This window comes from Miscanthus floridulus, chromosome 9 (genome assembly GCF_019320115.1).
Source record: "Miscanthus floridulus cultivar M001 chromosome 9, ASM1932011v1, whole genome shotgun sequence".
In the NCBI taxonomy this organism is placed as follows: Eukaryota; Viridiplantae; Streptophyta; class Magnoliopsida; order Poales; family Poaceae; genus Miscanthus; species Miscanthus floridulus.
The window spans coordinates 50,694,763-50,703,770 of NC_089588.1; positions in this window are offsets into that span (position 1 = coordinate 50,694,763).

Consider the following 9,008-nt stretch of genomic DNA (forward strand, 5'->3'; position numbering starts at 1 on the left):
GAGTGCTCCATGATGTGGGGTACCCAGAGGGTCAAGAGCCGGTGTACTCTTGGAATGAGAACCAGTTAGCAGATGATGGACTTGTAGTGGTGGATATCACGGTTCCTACTCTCGGTGATGCTCCAGATTGGGATGGTTGGCATTTGGAGTTTGAGGGTCACACTCCAGCTGAGGGTGCAGAGGGAGCAGCCTTCCGTGTCATCAAGGACATTATGAGCAGATTTCCCAGTGAGCTTGCAGCAGCCCTAGCTGGTACTTTTCCTAGGGATAATCCTCGTGATGCCATTTGGGTTCAGCCTCAGGGAAGCGCATTGGTCAGAGGTCCAGCTAAAGGACAGGCTAGCGACAACCAGGCAATGAGTGCTATGTTCGCCGCCATCAGAGCGTATGAGGGTCTCAAGAGTACCTACTGGACTTTGACTGGCTTGCGTAGTGAGGATAAGCTCAAAGAGAAGAAGCAGAAGAAGAGACAGGCACGTGCAATAGCTAGCTTGCAGGAGTAGTTGGCTGATATGAACTTACAGAGAGATCAGGCGGTTAAGAGAGGTGATAGAGCTATGCAGCGAGTGCATACGTTGACTCAAGCCAACAACAATGCAGACCGCATGATTGGACAGCTGGTTCAGGAAAGGAATGAAGCCTGGAACGCAAGAAACCTTCTACTGCAGAGGGTCGATGAGCTAGAGGAATACAACGGCTACTTGCATGAGGAGTTTCACGTGCTCTACAATGGGGTTGGCCCATATGCTCCACCAGTCGCCGCTGGCATGGACATCAACGACGACAACCAGGATGAGCCTGCAGCTTCACCGGGAGACGATGGTGACGTCTCCGATCCCGACGATGGCCCCGAGGAGTAGGCTAGTGCTTTGCGCTAGTATCTAGGTCTTGTCACGATGACCTTTCTTTTGTTGGCATGTAATCTATCGTATGTTGCTTCGAATGTATGAGACTTGGCATGTGGTTGGAACTTGATTTTCGAATGCGATATCTGAACGCATAAAAAGTCCAGTGTATGTATGCTGGCAATGTGATTGTATGGACGCGATGTTTGCCGTTTAAGTAATTGGATTAAGTGCTGTTGTTTTAATTGGAATGCGATTGTTGTGCCTCTGTTTTATTGTATGAATTTATTCTCTCCAGTAAATTCAGTACGGCATAATTTTTCCTTCACTCGCAATTATTACAGCTTCACTCAATCGTACTTGTTGCTGAAATATGCAGATGACAAACACTCGCCGAACCACGTATGAGGCCGCTGAGCCCGGTGCTAACGGTACGGGGACCGGTGGTGGTGGTGGTGGTGGAAACCACGGCAACAACAATGAACCTCCCCATGAACCACATTTGCCACCTCCTCCCCCATTTACCCCCGAGATGTTCCTCGCACAGCTGCTCGGGAGTCAGCGCAACACGGAACAATCCCAGAAGAACATGGAGGATCTTCTTCGAACCATCGCCAACAACGTTCAACGTGGCAACAATTAAGGTGGTGGCATGGGAGTGAACCAATATAGCAGCTTCAAGGATTTCATGGACACCAGGCCGCCAGTATTCAAGGAAGCAACAGAGCCACTCGATGCTGAGGAATGGATCAACACGATGGAAGATAAATTCCGTGTGTTGAGGATGACTGAGGTTCTAAAAACGGAGTATGCTGCACTTCAATTGCAAGGACCGGCGGGAATGTGGTGAAAGCACCATCGTACTACCTTCCCTCCAAATGCTCAGATTTCTTAGAGAGAGTTTGTTGAGGCTTTCCGTGGAGCCTATATTCCACCCGGGCTGACCGAGATGAAGTTGGGAGAGTTTCTGGCATTGAACCAGGGCACCAAAACCGTGACGCAATATCTGCATGCCTTCAACAACTTATGTCGCTATGCTCCCGACATGGTTGACACAGATGCTAAAAGGATAGCCAGTTTTAAGAGGGGTCTCAATCCAAAAATGATGAAGCATGTTGGTACCAACAACCGTGTTAGATTCAATGACTTCATCAGCGACTGTCTGAAGCAGGAGAAGAATAACAACGCCAGCACCGCAGCCAAGACACGTAAGAGAGCCTTTGAAGGTGGGCCGTCTCAAGCTAGAGCACCTATGGGAGGTCGTCCTCCATATCACCCATCGGCACCTGGCGCTAGATTCCGGCCACCTCAGCCAAGAAGCCAGAATTTCCGTGGACCTCAAAAGCCGTACAAGATGGCAGTATAGCCCAACAAAGCAGCCGCAACTGCGGTACAAGGCAGTTCCAAGGGAGCTGTGGGATCTGCTGGGACAGTAAGAGGACCCTGCTATAACTGTGATCAACCCGGTCATTTCTCAAGATTTTGTCCGTACCCGCCTAAGAAGAAGCAGCAGACTTATAATGCTAGAGTGCACAGTACAACAGTGGATGAAATTCTAGAGGGAGAGCCCGTCACTGCTGGTAAGTTTCCTGTCAACGAAAACCCTGCAGTTGTTCTATTTGATTCTGGATCATCGCATTCTTTTATGAGTCAAGCATTTGCACAGAAACATGGACAACTATGCACAGAATTGGGTTATGGGTACCGTATAAGTTCAGCAGGGGCTGATGTTTTGACCAACCAGATGGTTCGAGGGGCAACCCTTGAATTAGGTAGCAGGAAGTTCCGAGTGAACTTAATAGTTATGCCGGGATTAGTTTTGGATGTCATTATAGGGATGAATTGGATGAAGGATTGGGGAGCAGTCATAGATACAGGAAGTCGAGTACTTACCCTTAAGGATCCCCTGGGTGAGGGTACTTTCCAAGTACCATTGCCTCGAAGAACAGACCTTATAAGTGTTACATGTGCTACGGCAGTCATTCCTATTCATCAGATTCCGGTAGTGTGTGAATTCCCGAACGTATTCCCGGATGAGCTACCTGGTCTTCCGCCAGATAGGGAGATTGAGTTTGGAATTGAGCTAGTCCCTGGAACAGCTCCGATTTCAAGGAGACCCTATCGGATGCCTCCAGATGAGTTAGCTGAGCTGAAGAAGCAATTAGAAGATTTGTCAAAAAAGGGGTTTATTTGGCCAAGCAAGTCTGAATGGGGATGTCCTGCTTTGTTTGTGAAAAAGAAGAAAGAGGGCACGTTGAGAATGTGCGTAGATTATAGGCCACTCAATGCTGTGACCATCAAGAATAAATATCCCTTGCCACATATTGATGTTCTGTTTGACCAATTATCCAAGGCCAAGGTGTTCTCAAAAATAGATTTGAGATCCGGTTATCATCAGATTAAGATTAGGCCACAGGATATACCGAAAACTGCATTCTCCACCAGATACGGGTTGTATGAGTATCTTGTCATGTCTTTTGGCTTGACGAATGCTCCCGTATACTTTATGTTTTTGATGAATACAGTTTTCATGCCAGAATTGGATAAGTTTGTGGTAGTATTCATCGATGACATTCTGGTGTACTCCGAGAACGAAAAAGATCATGAAGAGCATCTGAGAACTGTCTTGACCAGACTTAGAGGTCATCAATTGTATGCTAAGTTTAGCAAATGCGAATTCTGGCTGAAGGAAGTTCCTTTCCTTGGTCACATTCTATCAGAGAAGGGGGTGTCGGTCGATCCAAGTAAGGTGCGAGAAGTTATGAATTGGAAAGCACCGACCACAGTTCCGGAGATTAGAAGTTTCCTAGGACTAGCCGGTTATTACCGTCGCTTTATACCAGATTTCTCAAAGATCGCCAAACCGATGATGAGTCTCCTACAGAAGGATCACAAGTTTGTGTGGACAGAAGAGTGTGAAGCAGCTTTCCACACTTTGCAGAAACTGTTGACCACTGCTCCTGTTCTAGCACAACTAGATATTGAGAAACCCTTTGATGTGTTTTGCGACGCATTGAAGACTGGATTGGGTTGTGTTCTTATGCAAGAAAGGAGAGTCATAGCTTATGCATCACGTCAATTGAGAAAGCACGAGGTCAACTATCCAACACATGATCTGTAACTTGCTGCAGTTGTGCACGCCCTAAAAATTTGGAGACATTACCTACTTGGTAATGTGTGCAATATTTTCACGGATCACAAGAGTCTTAAGTATATCTTTACCCAACCAGAGCTAAACATGAGACAACGTAGATGGTTGGAATTGATCAAGGATTACAACTTGAATGTGCAATATCATCCTGGTAAAGCCAATGTAGTGGCAGATGCTTTGAGCAGAAAGTCACATTACTTGAATGTGCAATCATTACTTGAAGATGGATTCGATCTAATGCATCCTGCTGTGTTACATAGTATTCAGATTAGTTGCTCTTTGGAGAGTAAGATAATAGAAGGCCAGAAAACTGACAAGGGGGTATTCCACATCAAAGAGAAAATAAAAGAAGAGCCGTCTCCACACTTTAAAGTGGATGAACAGGGCGTGTTGTGGTTTGACAACCGTCTTGTGGTTCCCAAGGATCGAGAGCTTAGGAATAAGCTCATGGATGAAGCTCGCCTTTCTAAGCTATCTATCCATCCCGGAAGTAGTAAGATGTATCAAGGACTAAGATCCCGCTATTGGTGGACCAAAATGAAGAAAGAAATTACAGCATATGTTGCCAGATGTGACACATGTTGTCGAGTGAAAGCCATTCACATGAAACCTGCCGGTATGTTGCAACCCTTATCAGTCCCTAGTTGGAAGTGGGATGATATCAGTATGGATTTTATCACGGGTTTGCCCACTACTCAAAAAGGACATGATTTGATATGGGTAATTGTGGATCGTCTTACCAAGACCGCTCATTTCTTGCCTGTCAAAACAGATTATCGACCACCTCAATATGCCGAGAGATATATCACAGAAATTGTGAGGTTGCATGGAATACCAAAGACCATAGTGTCTGATAGAGGCTCACAGTTCACGGCTCATTTTTGGGAACATTTACACAAAGGCTTAGGAACTAGTTTGATTCGCAGTACCGCTTATCATCCTCAGACAGATGGTCAGACTGAATGAGTAAATGCTGTTTTGGAGGATATGTTGAGAGCCTGTGTATTGTCTTCCAAGGGATCATGGGAGTCATGGTTACCGTTAGCTGAATTTTCTTATAATAATAGTTATCAAGAAAGCATCAAGATGGCCCCATTCGAAGCTTTGTATGGCAGAAAATGTAGAACACCATTGAATTGGGTCGAGCCTGGTGATAGAAGGTATTATGGCATTGACTTTGTAGAAGAAGCCGAGAAGAAAGTTCATATTATTCAGCAGAATATGAAAGCTGCCCAATCACGTCAGAAAAGCTATGCAGACAAAAGAAGGAGACCCCTTGTATTTGAAGTTGGTGACTATGTTTACCTGAAAGTCACGCCAATGAAGAAGAAAAGGTTTGGAATCCGAAGAAAGCTTGCCGCGAGATTCGTAGGACCATACAAGATCCTAGAACAAAGAGGTCCGGTAGCCTACAAGTTAGACTTACCTGAAACAATGAGTACCATTTTCCCAGTTTTCCATGTATCACATCTCAAGAAATGTTTGCGTGTTCCAGAGGAAAGAATAGAACCTCAAGGTATTCAACTCAAATCAGATTTGGTGTATCGTGAGCAGCCAGTCCAGGTGTTAGACACGAAGGAACGTGCTACTCGGAATAGTGTGGTGAAAACATACAAGATACAGTGGGATCATCATGATGAGGGAGATGCAACTTGGGAAACAGGAGAGTATCTACAAAAAGCTTATGAAGAATTTTATAACAAATGGTTCGTAACCCAAATCTCAGGACAAGATTTTTATAAGGGGGGAGGGCTGTAACACCCCTGGTGTTAGTCTTACCTAATTGCACTTGCATTTCCTGATCATGAGCATCATTCATCCATTCATAAGCATATATCACTTGAAACATGTGAAACATGATTATGAAACAAGAGTATTGTTTCAAGTGTTTTCATCATTTCAGTACCTTTAGTGCTTGATTTTTGTATGACCAATCTATGGTATAGCTAAATATATTGTTAAACATCTTAGCTATGCTTAGAAAGTCATTAGGAACAATGTTCATGTTGATCATTTTGCCCAATTAAGATTTCAAATCATGGTTTGACTTGTTTTGACCCTAGGACTTTTTGGTTTGACTGTTCAAAAAGTACCACTTAGAATGTTTGCATGTCTAAGCAACCTAAAGCAAAGTTGTAGCAAATTTTATAAGGAACAAAAGTTATTTTGTGGCCAAGTCATGAAAATGAGCACAACATGTTCAATTTGGGCCCACAAGTCGGATTTGTGGTGCTGACTCAACACTTAGAATATTTCTAAGTCAAAAGTCAGATTCCAGTTTCATGTACTCCACTTTGGCTCGATATAACTTGTGATCCAGTGAGATTTAGGTCTTGGTCCTGTAATATGATTTCTAGCTGGTACTTAGAGCTATAACTTTCATTTCTACTATTTTCGCTAAGGACCAACGGATTAGGAGTTAGAGCCTCACCAAATGGCGCTGTCAGTCAGTTCATTGATCGTTGAATCGTAGCTACAGTGTTCTGGTTTCAGTCAGTCCATGGCCGACCGAGGTCAGGTGGTGGCCGCCGCGTGTCCGCCACGCGCTCGGCTCGCCCTGACCACGCAGCGCGCTGGCTGGCTTGAAGAGGAGCGCGCCCTGCTGCTCTCCGCACGCGCTCTGCCCCCTTTCACCCCTCCTTGCCTTCCCCATTCGTAGCCACAGCGCACCGCCGACGCCATCAGCTCCGCCAGGCTCGCTCGAGCTCGCCACAGTGCCACAGCCACCACCATTCAACCCACAGCTCCGCCATCGCCTCTCGGACCTCGTCAGCGCTTTCACGGAGCCATCCAAGCTGTAGGTGAGCGACATTGCCACCGTGCACCACCGCGGCATGGCCACCATGGTCGCCGCCGGTGATCGCACGCGGTCCTGCCAGACCGCTTCACCATAGCCACTAGCCATAGCATAGGAAGGTCCGCCTTGTTTACCCTGTGCTTGCGCACGCCTTGTATGGCCACCAACCGTCGGGGTTCACCGGAGCACCACCGTGCGCCATGGCCGAGCCGCCGTGGGCCATGGCCGGTATCCAGGGAGTCCATTAGAGTCTAGCTTTAGGGGTGCTATGGGTGCGGGAGACCGAGGTGAGCACGCCGGTGCCGTCGGGTTCACCGGGGGAGCTCGCCGTCGACGAATTTCGCGGCTGCCGCGCCGTCGTCTCCCTCCGTCCCCTGTTCTGTGTCTATGACACGGGGGTCCCGCGCGTCAGTCGCTGAGCCAAAGAGGGAGCCAGGCTTGGGCTACGCTGTGTCGTGGGCCGTCGGATCTTTTCGGGCCGGCCCAGTACCGTTTAAGTGATTGGATTTCCCTTTTATTCTTTATTATCTGAAATCTAAAATGGTTTGAAAATTGTTTGGGTGATCAAACTTGCTCCAAATTTGTTGAAACAAATTTTGCTAGGTGCCTTATCATCAGATCTACTTGGGAAAATTATTGCATATCATTTTTGGGATACTTTTCTGTAGGATTTTATTTAATCATGGATATTGCTGATAACTTGAAAAATATGTAGAAAAATCTATAGTCTGCAGAAAAATATGATTTCAAGTTCGTTAATCTTCTTAGGTCATGTACTTCCTAGTAAAAATATGTTTCATGCATGTGCTGTGGGAAAATTTTGACGTGTAGTTCAAGTGCCTTTAATGGCTGATTTTTGTTATTTTTGCTAGAGAGCAAACTTTGTATAAAACATGCATGTGGTAATTTTAGTACAGTCATCATAACACTTTTCATAGTACAAAGTAATTTCATGCTCATTTTTATGCTATAGCTTGTCATTTTTGTGTAGGATAGTTTACTTATCCAAATGTCATGAAATTTTTATGGTAGTCTGTTTAGGGTAGTATTATGCTACTGTAATTTTCTCAGATTTTTAGGAGCATCAGAAATATATGTTGCTATTCAAACCTATTATTAATTAGGGTTTAAGCAAGTGTTGCTTTAAGTGTGATTAATAAATTAGCAAAGCTTTGGTGTATCTTTGAAGTATTTAATAAAATATGTTGACTTAACATATTAGTAGTAGAAGAGAATGCAGTAGATGACATGTGCTTATAGTATAGTTTCTTGGATGATGTTGACTACCTTGTATTTCAACATACCCATGGCATTCACCTCCTTCGATGCACCGTTTGCATAATCACTTACGCGCATTGCATCATACAGGATCGCAAACCGAGAACCCAGTCGTCATATCCGAGGAGCCAGAGGAGCAGCTCGAGGTGCAGCAGCAGGAAGTGCCAGAAGCCAACAAGGAGGACATTGAGGAACTTCCGGAGTGCCCCGATCACCGTCCGAGCTCATTCGAGAGAGGCAAGCCCCGGAGCATTTTTCTCCCGGTTTGCGATTATTTAATTAAATACTTTACTTTAAATTGATGCATTACGTTCAGGAGTTGTTTGCAACCGTTGCTGCATTATACCTTGCTTACCTTTGTTATACTATATCCTTGTTACCCTGGTATCCGCAGTCGAGTCAATGCTTAGCTGGCTTAGACCGGTAGAAGTCAGGTGATTTCCTATCACCTGCAAGCTATAGGTGGTTACCTGGATCTGCTTGGATGACTATGAAGTCATGGTATAACTAAGTGTTAAATGAAGTTGAGATCGGACGGAGACTTGTAGAGTTTTGGACTGTAGTGCTTTCCGTCTGTGTCGATTAAGGACCGACCGTTGTTGGGCCTCGAGTCATGTTGAACGCATGCCTTACATTTAGCTGGCCAGATAAAGTACCTTCCGACCGCGAAGCTGGGAGATTTTTCGGGCCGAGTAGATTGCCCGCAATGCACTGTACCGGAGCAGGTGTGGTAGGACACAGGGGCGGGATGATAAGACCAAAGTGTAGTCGGTCGGCCCCCGGGTACATGTGGTTCCTGGCAAACTCGAGATTCCTGGAAAGTTGTCTCGGTGATCAATATCTCACTTTAGCGGGTGAGTGAGGTTTGTGTAAGGAACAAATCACCAGCTGGTTAGGAATCGATTCGAATCGCCATCGCTCCTGGATAGTGAGCACT